Below are 15,722 nucleotides of genomic sequence, written 5' to 3'. Positions count from 1 at the left end.
TTGGTGCACAAGAAGGATGGATCATGGCGCATGTGTCCAGATTATAGGGAGCTCAACAAGCTCACTATTAAAGATAAGTTCCCCATTCCTGTCATTGATGAATTACTGGATGAATTGCATGGATCAATTTACTTCACCAAGTTGGATCTTCGTTCGGGATATCATCAAATCAGAATGAAGATTGAAGACATTCCGAAAACGGCATTTAGAACTCATGAGGGTCATTATGAATTTTTGGTCATGCCTTTTGGCCTTACCAATGCACCTTCAACATTTCAAGGTTTGATGAATTCAATTTTCAAACCATTCCTTAGAAAATTTGTGTTAGTATTTTTTGATGATATACTAATCTACAGCAAGTCTTGGAAGGATCATGTTGAACATGTTGACAAGGTGCTACAACTATTGGAGGAGAAACAATTATATGCAAAAAGATCCAAATGTTTCTTTGGAGTCCAGGAGGTGGAATATTTGGGTCATATTGTATCTCATGAAGGAGTTAAGGTAGACCCTAGCAAAATTAAAGCCATTAAGGAATGGAAAATCCCCACATCCATAAAGCATCTGCGAGGATTTCTTGGGTTGACAGGGTATTATCGCAAGTTTGTTAAGAATTATGGGAGAATAGCAGCACCTCTAACAACATTATTGAAGAAAGATTCATTTTCATGGACTCCGGAAGCAACAAAGGCCTTTGAACATCTTAAAGAGGCAATGTGCCAAGCACCGGTCTTAGCTACACCGGACTTCACAAAAACCTTTATTGTGGAATGTGATGCTTCAGGAAATGGAATTGGTGTTGTTCTAATGCAAGATGAAAGACCCATTGCTTTTGAAAGTCGTCCAATCAAGGGAAAGTTTTTAAGCAAAGCTATTTATGAGAAGGAAATGTTGGCAATACTCCATGCACTTAAGAAATGGCGACCCTACCTAATGGGAAGACACTTCAAGGTAAAAACGGATCATGATAGCCTTAAATACTTTTTAGAACAAAGATTATCCTCTGAAGAGCAACAAAAGTGGGTCACAAAGATGTTGGGTTATGACTTTGAAATCATCTACAAAAAAGGGAAGCAAAATGTGGTGGCAGATGCACTCTCAAGAAAGGATGAGGATGTGGAAGCATTGTTGTGTGCCATTTCTATTATCCAACCAGATTGGATAAACGAAGCAAAGGAGGAATGGAAGAATGACGAAGAAGTGTGGGCACTTATTCGAAAGCTACAACAAGATTCCAGTACTTCTGATACATTTAGCTGGAAAAATGATTCGTTATGGTACAAAGATCGCTTATACCTCTGTAAGAATTCCCAGCTAAAACAAAAGATTCTTATGGAATTGCACACTTCTCCCTTAGGAGGGCACTCAGGATTTTTAAAAACTTACCACAGGGTTAAGAAGGAATTTTTTTGGGATGGCCTTAAATCAGATATTCAAAAGTTTGTGGCGGAATGTTTGGTTTGCCAACAAAATAAAGTTGAAACAATTAAGACACCGGGTCTATTACAACCTTTATCCATTCCAAGCCAACGTTGGGAGGAGGTTTCAATGGATTTTATCACAGGTTTACCCAAGTCTGAGGGAAAGAGTGTCATCATGGTGGTAGTTGACAGACTTACCAAGTATGCACACTTTTGTGCATTATCACATCCATTTAAAGCCAGTACAGTTTCTACTGCATTTATGGAAACAATTCAAAAGCTACATGGAAACCCAAAGATTATTGTAAGTGACAGAGATCCCATTTTCACTGGAAATTTTTGGACAGAATTATTTTCTTGTCTTGGTACTCAGTTAGCTCATAGCTCATCTTATCATCCTCAATCTGATGGGCAAACTGAGATAGTAAACAAATGTTTGGAAGGATATCTTCGTTGCTTTGTATCTGATAAACAGACACAATGGGTCAAATGGTTGCCTCTGGCTGAATGGTGGTATAACACTTCCTTCCATACAGCAACAAAAATGACCCCATTTATGGCACTTTATGGGTATCAACCACCATCCATCACATCATATTTAAGAGAAAATTCTAAGGTTCAGGCAGTGGAACATCACATCGAACATCAACAACAAGTCCTCCAACTCTTAAAGGATAACCTCGTGTTGGCACAAAATAGAATGAAACAACAGGCAGATCAACATCGCAGTGAAAGAAGTTTTGATGTAGGTGATTGGGTATTCCTACGGCTACAACCATATAAGCAAATGTCCCTAAAGCAAGCTAAGAAGGATAATAAATTATCACCAAAGTATTATGGTCCGTACAAGGTGTTGGAAAAGATTGGTACTATGGCATACAAATTGGAGCTTCCTGCAGCTTCTCGATTGCACCCAGTTTTCCATGTTTCATGTTTAAAGAAGGTTATAGGCGACAAGCTCCCAGTTCAAACAATATTGCCAGAACTTGACGAGGAAGGAAAAATTATATTGGAACCGGAAGCAGTCACAGAAACAAGAACTCGACAGCTACGAAATCGATCAATTTCAGAGTATCTTATCAAGTGGAAGAACTTATCCGCTGAAGATTCCACATGGGAGGATGAGAATTTTATGCAGAAGTATCCAGAACTGCTCAAGCGTTGAGGACAACACTTTTTTGAAGGAGAGGGGCATGTTGGGTCCCTATAATACTAGTGATTACCCCATTACTATTGTAGTTATACCCCTTATTTATATTGTTGTGCCCCTATTACCCCCATATTGTTATTTCTGTGCCCCATAGAATCCCTCTATTGTTATTTTTGTGGCTTTATATTATTATTGTTAGGTCGGCTGGATTATATTGTGACTTTATAGAAAGGAGGTTTTGTCATTTGTATCATCCAAGAATTGTTCATTTATGTAATGTAAAGGAGGTTTCCCCCTCGAAGAGGCTAAATTCTAAGGCGTTGATCTTTCCTTTCTATCTTTTCTTGAGCTGGTTTCATAACATACTTCTATGAAAGCACTTTACTTAGATACCTTTACGACTAGCACCACATGAAAATTAGGAATAGAAATTTCTTCTAAATATTAATCTATAATTCACTAGTTTACAAGGGTTCTGTAACAACCCCTAATTGATTTCCTATGTAAATAAGTATATACTAAGGTCATGGACACATATTCCAAGCTGAATGTTGGGAAAAACATAGTGATGGATATCACTTGTGATTAATTTATGGCTATGGAAATTGGCAAAGGAATTGGAAAAGGAAAAGATGAATTAATTGACATTTAATTATGAAAGTAAAAGAAAAATAGGAGAAAAGGGAGATGAAGGATCACAAATTTGCATGAGAGGGAAATTGAAGGAAAAATGATGAAAATAGAGGCCTCAATGATAAAAAGGCTTTGAGGATCAGTTCACAACCTTTTGTCAGTTCAGTTTTGGATCTCTCTTTTATTCTCTCATTCTCTCATATTGTTGCACACTTAGAGTATTCATGGAGTTCTTGAAGCACGTTGGTATACATTGGATTTCGAGAATGAAAGTAGAGAAAAGTAGGAAAGTGTAAGGGAATCATTAGATCACCAGCTACAAGTGGATTTCTTTGCAGGTAATAGGTTGCATGTGTGATTTCCTTGTTGATTTATGGATGCATGGTATATGCATGTGGTTTATTCGTTATGTGTTGTCATTGGCATGGATATTTTCGTGTATTGACAGTGTTTTATCCTTGCCTTTCCATTTCCTAGATAGCCATGGTGTTGTGGGTTTTTCCACTTGATTGTTTTCTAATTGGTGCTCATAATTCCTTATGGTTGTGGGTTAGAATAGACGCTCTGGAAACTCTCAAATAGCTTGGGTTGAGTTACTAGTATTGGAGCTTAGATTGGGACAAACACTCTGGAGCCCTTGGTGGGTTGAGTTACTAGTCCATGGAGCTAGGTTGGAAAAATGCACTAGAGCATTGGAAGGCTATAGGTTAAGTTACTAGTTCATGGAGCCCTATACAACTTGGGTAGAGACAGATCTAGTTGGTGATTAGTGATGTCTGACCATGGAGGTGGAATCACTATAGCTGATGGTTGAGGTGGTTTTACCTTTGGAAGCCCTAGTTTGGTTTTGTTCTATTTATTTCATAAGATCTCACATTCATGCTTGGAATGTGGTGCAGGGGTGACTAGATGAAAGAGAGATTTTTTTTTAGCCCAATCTATGTTCAGGTGGTACGTGGAAGTCCCTGACTTGGTCGACATTTTCATATGTTAATAAGAGTTATTTCTCTACTTTGATTCATGTATACTTGTAATTATTATGTTGGTGATATTATGGTTGAGTTTCCATGGTTTATGTTGGTTATATGATGTATTTTACCTATGGCTCTTGACATGTTTTGATGAATGTATGAATGGTTGATGAATGCATGGACTAACTAGTGTTGTTGAAGTTGTGTGGAGAGGGAATAGATCCTTCTTGGTGATTCTCAGAGGAATCTCAGACTCTTATGATCATATATGCGTTCATGACCTTTAGCTTACATGTTAGACACAATTTCTAGGGTGTTCTAGGAAATCTAGGTCATGTCCTTAATCTGAGTTTGAATGATTATATTTTTCCTTATGTCATTTTTCATTTTGAGAAGTCTCAGGAAGTTTTGCGTAGTGGTGTGGAGGTTGGCCTGGAATTGTGGCTCAAATCTCGGGACCACACCCTCTGAACTAGAAATTTGGGCTACAACCACACTCAAGCAGTGTTGTGCATGTAGTTGGAGGCCTTCAACCACACCCAAGCCTTGTCATGCATGCAGTAGGTCAGTGAAAAGGAGCCCTAACTCAGGGTGTGGTCACCTAGGGTGGTTCTTTGGCCCCTATGTGTTCCTGTAGCCTTGAGGGATGTTGTGAGTTTTGTTAATTTGTTGTTAGTTGTAGGCCCCACTTCCTTAACTAGAGTTGGGAGGTTGGGTCATGACATAGTAACTCTTTGTCTCATGTTTACCCTAGAAGACCAATGAAATTGGGTAAATGTGGGAAGGGTGGTTACAAGGTGGTATCAGAGCCTTCAGGTTCAAATGATTACACTGGATGGTTGGAATGTGTTTTTCATGCATGCATGTTAGTTGTATATGTGTTTGTTGTGCATGCATTGTGATGGTCATTATCATGGTCTTGTGTCATCATGTTGTTGATATTGAGATGATTGGTATGTTGACTTATTTATATATATATATATATATATATATATATATATATATATATATATATATATATATATATATATATATATATATATATATATATATATATATATATGTTGTGCTAATATAGATTGATTATGTAGACGAAAAAGCCTCCCCTGAACTTCAATGAGGTATGTTTGATCATGATTATATTTGGTTTATCTAACATGGTATGTTTGTAGGATGAAGAAGATCAAGATGACTAATAGAATGGTGGACAACAGTTCACGTGATTCTCCCTACAAATTATATGAACAACATGGCAATGAGTACTCCCCTGACATAGAAAATACATTTAGAAGTTTGAGAAAATATATACTGACAGTATCATTCAATCACAGCAAAGACTTTCCAGGGCACAGTAGAAGCAAGCGGTAGTTAATGTAATAATCCTTTAGAGTCTATCATAGTTGTAGAGACAGGGACTTCTTAGGATCAGTCATGAACAGGAGAAAAGGACCAATGGGGCATATGGAAACAAGTCTTAATCAAGAGATAGGTTTTACAAGGATGACACAATCAAAGATGTCAAGTTATTGGATACACCTTACAGGAGGGGTAGTGACCGTGGGTTCTATTTCTAGTTTATAAAGACATCAACATCATCACTGCCACCATTCGTACAGGAGGAGTGAGAATCAGTACTTTCTGTAGAAATTCCCATTGTAGATCACCTGATAATGCAATATACTAAAGCAAAATACTTGATCTACTTCTACAAACAAACTTGCAGAAGCTTAATCGATTTTGAGCAAGGTCAAATAGAACACATATAACAGAGAAGAAGAAATCATACACATGAAACAAAGAAGAATACTCTGGGGAAAGCCTTAGCTAAAACCCCCGCTATCTGTAGTATCATACAAGTGGAAATATCTCAGGATTACACAAAGCTTTAGCTCACAAGCTATCCAGCTCTCAGTACAATCTCTCACTGCTGCTCATAGACAGAATAGACAACACATATGCCTTCCTTCAATCCTCCAAGCCTCATATTTCCTTGCGCAGTTTCTCCCAGGGTCCAATGCTGCCACCTGTGTGAATTCACCTCTCACACTGCTCACTAAACTCAGAAGTAATTGTGCAATCTTGAAGGAGATAATTCCTTCTGCATGGATGAGTTTCCTATATAGGAAAAATCCTCCAACTGATAGTACATTGTCCCTTCCTCTGATCTCAACTGGGTCTCTGACTGAACTGACATGCATGAGTTATTTATGAGAGAATATTCAGTTATCTGAAGTGCAGTAGATACATGTGTGCATGCATTAACTAACTGAACTCACAATTAATTCCACAAACTGTTGGAACTAATCTAACTGGACTTAACTCGGATAACTGAGCTAACTAATTACAACTCAAATTACAACTCATCTTGATCTCCTTTAATCAAGGGATAACTTCCTCAATTAATGGAGAAACTGTTGCATGTCTTCACATAGACTTCATGTTTGATTTCCTACAACTAATTAACTCAAGATGAATTAATTAATTATTTTACAAACAACTACTAAGATCAAATTCGAATTTTACTTCTTAATTTTAGTTCAGGGACTAACTAAAGTTGGAATCTATCCCGAAATACTATTTATATCAATTTTATTTTTAGCATTTCCATTTTTCATTCCTTGTTGCTATATCCAACATTGGTACCTGAGATGCTATTTATAGCATTTCTTGTTGCCATTTTAAACAATCCCTCTCAACAAGAAAGGAATTCAACTCGAACCCGATCCTGAACCTTTGGAATGTTCTACATGCAGCACTTCTCCCAAGTGTTGTTGTTCCAACAACTCTAGAAACAAAAAAATCTCCCAACTGACCTCTCTGTTGAGCTAGAAACATCCTCTGATGCCAAAGCTTCCTCTGCCGCTAACAAGTGCTCCCTCTATGACCTCTGAGATGCTGTAACAATCCATGCATCTCACACCGGTGCATGCCTCTTTGTGCCATCCTGCATTCGTGCAACACTCTTGTGCCTCTCGCATTGTTGCAGCTTGCTAGCTCTGTGCTGTCTTGGGATTCCTGCACTATAGCTCTCTCTATCACTCCATCTGCATCTATCTCTACCCACTCAGTCAATCCTGTTACTCCTCATCGGGGCTCCCATAGCAAGGTCTAATCAAAGAGGTTGGGTACCTCAATGATCCTGCCCCTATTCCAGCCTGCTTGGGACTGTCACTCCACATCAACCCACCTCTGACCTGGAGGTATGGATGCATGTGATCCCTCTGCCCACTTGGCTCAAAATTTCCCCCTACTGGAGGTCTTTGCATGAGTGGATGCCTCCACTCAGTCTCCTCTCGGCTTCTCTAGTTGTGGCTGCTCCACAACCTCCTGAAGTTGCTTCACCAATTGTGGATCCTCCACAATTGTCTGAGACTTCTTATGGTGCTGCATGTTGAGAGGTAATGTACTCTCCCTCTCAACCACCAAGTCTCCATTAGTTTCCTTGCTCCTCAAGGCTTTGCATGCATATTGAACCTCAAGAGCATACAGGTTCTTGACTCGTGAATCGATCTACTTCACCTGTCTCGTGGTGACATGTCTAAGGAAAACCTTTCCCTTACTGAAGACTACATCATAGCCTTTGTCTTCCAGCATTGCGATCGATACCAAGTTTTTCTTCAGTCCTGGTACATACTTCACATCTGTCAAGGTAATGCGAGCTCCATGCTCCCTCTAAAAAACAACTATGCCTACTCCTAAGACACTATACTTTTCATCATTACCCATCGCTATGAGTATCTGGAGATCTTTCTCCTCCAAGGTACTGAACAAACTCTTATCGTCGATCATGTGGAATGAAGCTCCACTATCAAGAAACCAACCACATCCCACCATGGATGAAACCATGCATGTGAAGAGGGTGAAATCCAACTCGAACTGTGAGGCCAATGCCTCACCTTCAGATCCTTCCTTGGATCCCATCTTGGATTTATTCAATGGACAATTTGTTGCAAAATGGCCCACCTCATGACAATGAAAGCATCACACTTTCAATTTGTTAAACTTCTTCCCACCATAGGAAGAACTCGATTTGGGATGAGAATCCTTCTCCTTCCCTTTCTTTGCCTTACTCACTAAGGTGTAATTTTCTTCATCCTCCTTGGATGAAGAACCATCTCTGCTGCTTCTCCTTATCTCTTCCTGCATCAAATCTAACCAAATTTGTTGCAATCTAGCAGTTTCTGTCTTCCATTTACCGAGTCTTGGTAGCTATGCTAGCTCTTAGGAAGACTGAAGAGAGCAAGACTCACCATGTCATCATCAACTGTCGTGATCCCTACACTTCCAAGCTCATCCCTACAGGTGTTGAGCTTGTTCAAATATGTAGAGATCATGTCGCCCTTTTCACACTTGACTTTCAGAAGCTTGTCTTTCAGTGCTAGCTTCCTCTGATCGTTGTTGTTCTAATAGATCTTTCAATTTTTTCCACATCAAAAATGGTGTCTCCTTCCCATGGAGGCTCGAGACACTGTGATCTCGAACTCCCTACAAGAGGATTCTCCTTGCTCTAGCCACACATTTCTTCCATTCCACCAATTATATAGCATTAGTTGTTGTCGGCTTGGGGACTTCTTGATCAATGAAGTCCTTTAGACTGTTGTCCTCTAATATTGCTTCCATGCGATCCTTCCAAGCTATATAATTCAAGCTACCATCAAGGGCATACTCGAGTCTTAAACTGCTGAACGCTATTGGTGAAATTGAGATGTGATAAGAACTCGATTTCGATAATCAGGAACTTCAAACTTCGAACTTCTCCCTTCTTTGTATATTGTTCTTCACTTTGATCACCTTTGCTTCGATATCATGTAGAAATTCCCACTGTAGATCACCTAATAATTCAATATACTAAAGCAAAATACTTGATCCACTTCTACAAACAAACTTTCGGAAGCTTAATCGATTTTGAGCAAGATCAAATAGAACACATATAATAGAGAAGAAGAAATCATACACATGAAACACAGAAGAATACTCCGGGGAAAGCCTCAGCTAAAAACCCCACTATCTGTATTATCATACAAGTGGAAATATCTCAGGATTACACAAAGCTTTAGCTCACAAGCTATCCAGCTCTCAGTACAATCCCTCATTGTTGCTCATAGACATAATAGACAACACATATGTCTTCCTTCAGTCCTCCAAGCCTCCTATTTCCTTGCACAATTTCTCCTGGGGTCCAATGCTGCCACCTGTGTGAATTCACCTCTCACATTGCTCACTAAACTCAGAAGTAACTGCGCAATCTTGAAGGAGATAATTCCTTCTACATGGATGAGTTTCCTATATAGGAAAAATCCTCCAACTGATAGTACATTGTCCCTTCCTCTGATCTCAACTAGGTCTCTGACTGAACTGACATGCATGAGTTATTTATGAGAGAATATTTAGTTATCTGAAGTGCAGCAATTACATGCATGCATGCATTAACTAACTAAACTCAAAATTGATTCCACAAACTGTTGGAACTAATCTAACTGGACTTAACTCAGATAACTAAGCTAACTAATTACAACTCAAAGTACAACTCATCCTTACTCCTTTAATCAAGGGATAACTTCCTCAATCAATGGAGAAACTGTTGCATGTCTTCACATAGACTTCATGTTTGATTTCCTACAACTAATTAACTCAAGATGAATTAGTTAATTATTTTACAAACAACAGCTAAGATCAAATTTGAATTTTACTTCTCAATTTTAGTTCAGGGACTAACTAAAATTGGAATCTATCCCGAAATACTATTTATAGCAATGTTATTTTTAGCATTTCCATTTTTCATTCCTTGTTGCTATATCCAACACTGGTACCTGAGATCCTATTTATAGCAATTCTATTTTTAGCATTTCTTGTTGCCATTTTCAACACTTTCCATAGGAGTTCAATAAAGAAAAGCCTCCTACATTTGATGGATAAATGAAGAAGTCACAAGATGCAGAAGCTTAGTTTCTTGGGATGAATAAGTTTTTCAAATTGCATGATTATTCAGAAAATATGAAAGCTAGGATAACTACTTTCAGTCTTAAAGGAAAAGCAGACATTTGGTGGGAAGATGTGAAGAATTTCAAAGGCATTTGAGAAGAGGAGCTAACTTGGAGTGAGTTCAAGAGACTTTTCAGGAAGAAGTATCTATCTAAAAGATACTATGATGACAAGGAAAAGGAGTTCTATGAGTTGAAGATGGGATCTATGATCGATGAGGAGTATACTAGCATATTCTTGGAGTTGTTTAGATATGTGCCTTATCTTAAGGAGGATAAAGAAAATATTTAGAGATACATCAATGGGTTGTCGGTAGCATTCAAATACATGATCGAGTTTAATGAGCCTAGATCAATGGAGGAAGAAATTAGAAAGTTTAAGGATGGTTATGAGAAGTCAAAGCAAGACTAATTCTAAGTAGGATCAGAAAGGTAATGAGAATAATAAAGGAAGTTGGGCTAAAAAGAGAGGAAAACCTCAGGATACATATGAAAAGGAGAATGTGGTGCCGCACAAGAAGTTCAATGCAACTAATAGAGGATAGAGATTTCATTCTGAGGAGCAGAACAAGGGTCATGGCAGGAAACCTTTGCAGTGTTGGACTTGTGTCAAGGATCATTGCAGGATATATTATCCACAGCATTAGGGTGGCAGACCATATTTTATAGTTTTTAGCTGGCACGGATAGTTGGGGATGTTGGACACATTATCCCTTGGATTTATGTAGCATTGGGTGATAGGTTGGTTTATCATCAAGCATCTATTATCGAGATGGAAGGTAAGATTTGTGATCAATTTGTTTCAATTTTGATTGACCCTAGATCTAACTATAGCTATATCAACCCTGACCTAGTGGATAAGTGTTTCTTGAATAAATAAGTGCATGCAAATTATTGATTGGTGCAGTTGGATACATGTAGAAAAAAAAAGTTCATCATTGGATAAGATCTTTTGCATTTGAGTTTAATGGTATGTTTACATCAACACATTTAAATGTGCTTCCGTTGGGATCATATAGTATGTTTTTGGCTATGGATTGGTTGTACATTCACAAGACTAAGGTAGATTGTTATGATAAGGCTATTGAGTGCTTGGATGATGATGGAAAGAGGAGAATCTTGTAAGGTAAGAAGAATCCTACATCAGTGAGAATGGTTACAACTATGTAGGAAAAGCACAGTAGTAGGAAAGGATGTGTCTTATTTGCAATTCATATTTCCAGTGACAAAGGGAAGGATGTTGAGGATGTTTAAGTCTTGAAGAGGTATCTAGTTTTGTAGTAGTTTCAGGATGTATTTTCGGCAGACATCTCAGAGTTACCTCCTCATAGGGAAGTGGAATTTTCTATTGAGTTGATACCAGGAGAAAAAATAGCATCAAAGGCACCTTACAAGATGAGCACTTCAGAGTTAGCGGAATTGAAGTTGCATTTTAATGAAATGCTTGATAAGGGATACATAAGGCCAAGTGTGTCGCCTTTGTGTGCACCATTATTATTTGTGAAGAAGAAATATGGTACTCTGAGGTTGTGCATTGATTACAGGCAGTTGAACAAGGTGAAGATCGAGAACAAGTATCCTTTGTCATGGATTGATGACTTGTTTGATCAGTTGAAGGGCTCAAGATTTTTCTCGAAGATTGATTTGAGGGCAGGGTATCATCAGGTATGCATTAAAGAAGAGGACATCTAGAATACTGCTTTTTGGACTATGTATGGGCATTATGAATTTGTTTTGGTTCCTTTTGGTTTGACTAATGCTCTAGCTACTTTCATGTGTTGGATGAATAATATGTTGCATATTTATCTGGACAAATTTGTGATAGTATTCATTGATTACATATTGATATATTCTAAGGATGAGGAAGAGAATGTAGAACATTTGGTAGCGGTGTTAAAATTGTTAAGAGAGCATCAATTGTATGCCAAACTTTGTAAGTGAAGTTTCTTTCAGATAAAATTTCATTACTTGAGGCGTGTGGTTTGCAAGGAAGGTATAGTAGTAGACCCGGAAAAGATCAGAGCTATCATGGAGTGGGAAACTCCTAGGAATGTGGATGAGGTCAGATCATTTATGGGACTAGCACATTATTACCGATTGTTCATCGGGAACTTCTCATGGATTTCCTATCCTATTACATCTTTGCAGTGAAAAGGGAATAATTTTGAATGGACTGAAGAATGTGTAGCTATTTTTGAGAAGTTGAAGTATTTACTTACAAATTCTCTAGTCTCCTGATATTGTAGATCTAGATAAAGATTTTTTGGTATGTATAGATTCTTGCAAGAGAGGACTTGGTGGAGTCCTAATGCAGGAAGGACACAAGGTATACTATGAGTCAAGGAAGTTGAATGAGCATGAGTATAACTATGTGACTCACAATATTGATCCAGTAGCTATCATCCATGCATTGAAGATGTGGAGACATTATCTTCTTGGCAAGAGGTTTATTTTGATGAGTGATCATAGTCGAATGAACTACTTGTCTGACCAACCTAATCTAAATGTTAGGCAAGCTAGGTGGTTGGCTATGCTCAGTGACTTTGACCTAGAGATTAGGTACATTAAGGGTAAATTGAACAGGGTTGCAGATTCTCTTAACATAAGAGCGAAGGTAAATCACATTGCAGTTATGAGTTCATATGGGACAACCTTGCAAGAGTGGATCTTGGAGGAAAGACAACAGGATGATAGGTATTATAAACTTAAGCACAGGTTACTGCAGTAGGGTACAGGTGATCGAGATGTGGATTATCATCTCACAACCGATGGTTTGGTTAGATTTAGGGACAGGATCTATGTGTTGGACAACAACAAGCTCATGAAGATTATATTGTGGGAGTTTCATTTCAAGCCATATTCAGGTCACCCAGGAAATTAGAAGGCATTGAAAGTGGTTAAGAAGTTCTATCACTCACTGAACTTGAAGAAAGAGGTGGTTAAGTATGTTGCAAAATGTTTGGATTTTTAGCAGGTAAAAGAAAAGTGTAAGCATCAAGGTGGTTTATTGAAACTGATTTTGATTCCATAGTGGAAATGGTAGGTCATTTCCATCAACTTCATTACAGGTTCGCTGAGGACATTGAAGCAACATGATTCTATTATGGTTGTGGTTGTTGAGTTGACCAAGGTAGCTCACTCCATTGCAGTTAAGTATACGAACTCAACTAGTGACATAGCTCATACTTTCATCAAGGAGATAGTAAACTTACATGGTGTTCCTAAGAATATTGTATCTGACGGAGATGCCTAGTTCACTTTCAGGTTTTGGAAGGAGTTGTTTGTAGGCTTGGGGATAGAGTTAGCCTTTAGTACATCTTACCATATGTAGACAAATGGACGGACAAAGAGGGTCAACAGGATTCTTGAGGACATGTTGAGGATGTATGTCATGCATTAGCAGCAAAAGTGGGAGGAGTATCTTCCACTGGTTGAGTTTGTGTATAATAATGGGTATCAAGAATCTTTGAATATGAGTACATTTTATGGGCGGAGTTGTAATACTCCTTTTTGTTGTAGTGATCCAATGAAGAGAGTATTGATTGGACCACACATGTTGGCTGGGATGGAACAAGAAATGCAAGGTATTAAGAGGAATCTTAACGCAACACAAGACAGATAGAAGAGTTATGTAGATCAATACAGTGTATTTAAGGAGTTTCAAGTTGGGGAACATGTGTACTTGCGCATCAAGCCCAAGAGAATCTCCTTGAGGATTGGATCATGCGCCAATATGGCACCTTGGTATTGCGAGCCCTTCGATATCCTCGAGAGGATTGGACCAGTGGCCTACCAAATTGCACTACCTCTAACAGTGAAAGTCCATGATGTTTTCCATGTTTCATTACTTAAAATATATGTGAAGGATGTTGATCATGTTATTGAATAGTCTATATTGTAGGTCGAACTAGAAGGATAATTCCATCCAGAACCTCAGTGCATTTTGCAGGGAAATATTCTCATGCTTAAAAATCAAGTTATCGAGCAAGTTAAAGTGTAATGGAAGCACTTTGGGCTCGATGAAGTTACATGCAAGATGGTTGATTAGATGTGGGCTGTGTATTATTCTTTATTTGTTGGTCGAGTGGATGTATTCTGATATATATGTTTGATATTGTGTTTTTTTCATGTCTATATACATGTATGTATGTATGTATGTATGTAAATACCGCATCGAGTTGTGTTATAAAGCTCCAATAAGTGGTATGGTTTTCATGGTATGATGGTCATGGTCTCAGCAATATGATATGATGTAAATGTTGTATCAGTTGTGTTATAAAGCTCCATGGGTAACATGTGTTTTACTAGTTTATAGGTGTTATTGAACATTAAGGATGGTGTTCCCCCAAGGGGAGGGGTTTGTAACAACCCTTCGTTGATTTCCAATGTAAATAAAAATAAAACCAAGGTCATGGGACATGTATTCTAATATGAATATTGGGCAAAACATAGTGATGCGTATCACTTGTGATTAATTTATGGCTATGGAAATTAGAAAAGGCATTGACAAAGGAAAAGAGGCAAAATGAAGTGAAATGAAGAATATAGAGTCCTCAATTATAAAAATGCTTCGAAGGATCAGCTCACAACCTTTTGTCAGTTCAATTTTGGAGATATCTTTTATTCTCTCATTCTCTCATACTCTTGCACAATTAAAGTATTCTTGGAGTGGTCTTGAAGGAAATTGGCATACAATGGATTTGGAGAAAGAAGGTAAAGGAGAGAAGGAAAGTGCAAGGAAACATTTGGATGAGCAGTTACAGATCGATTTCTTTGCAAGTAACAGGTTGCTTGTGTGATTTTCTTGTTGATTTATGGGTGCATGGTATGTGCATGTGTTTTGTTGGTAATGTGTTGTCATTGGCATGGATAGTTTTCTAGATTGACAGTGGTTTTAGCCTTGCCTTGACATTTCCTAGATATCCATGGTGTTGTGGGTTTTTCCACTTGATCTTTTTATGATTAGTGCTCATAATTCCTTATGGTTGTTGGTTGGAAAAAATGCTCTGGAATCCCTAGAATACCTTTGTTGAGTTATTAGTCCTAGAGCTTAGGTTGGAAAAAATGCTCTGGAGCCCTTAGTGGATTGAGATATTAGTCCATGAATTTGAGTTGGATCAACGCTATGGATCCCTAGAAGGTTTTGGGTTGAGTTACTAGTTCCGAGAGCCCTAGACAACTTCGGTAGAGATAGATCTAGTTGGTGATTAGTGATGTCTGACCATGGAGGTGGAATTACTATAGTTGATGGTTGAGGTGGTTTGACCTCTGGAATCATTGGTTTGGTTTATTTTTGTTTATTCCATGAGATCCCACATTCATGCTTGGAATATGGCATGGGGGTGATTGGCTGAAAGAGAGATTTTGTTCAGCCCAATCTATGGTCAGGTGGTACGTGGAAGTCATTAACTTGGTTGGCATTTTCATATGTTTATAAGAGTTATTTCTCTACTTTGATTCATGTATATCTCGGAAAACCTTTTGGTGCTTCTGCAATAATTTCATGATATCAAGAGGATACTCTTTATGTTTCTTTGTTAGCCTTTTCTCCATAACTTGGCATTCT

This window comes from Pinus tabuliformis, chromosome 8 (genome assembly GCF_031772625.1).
Source record: "Pinus tabuliformis cultivar Carrire ecotype Pingquan chromosome 8, CPIR1, whole genome shotgun sequence".
Lineage (NCBI taxonomy): Eukaryota > Viridiplantae > Streptophyta > Pinopsida > Pinales > Pinaceae > Pinus > Pinus tabuliformis.
The sequence above is the reverse complement of the archived record's forward strand: the minus strand, read 5'-3'. Positions refer to the sequence as shown.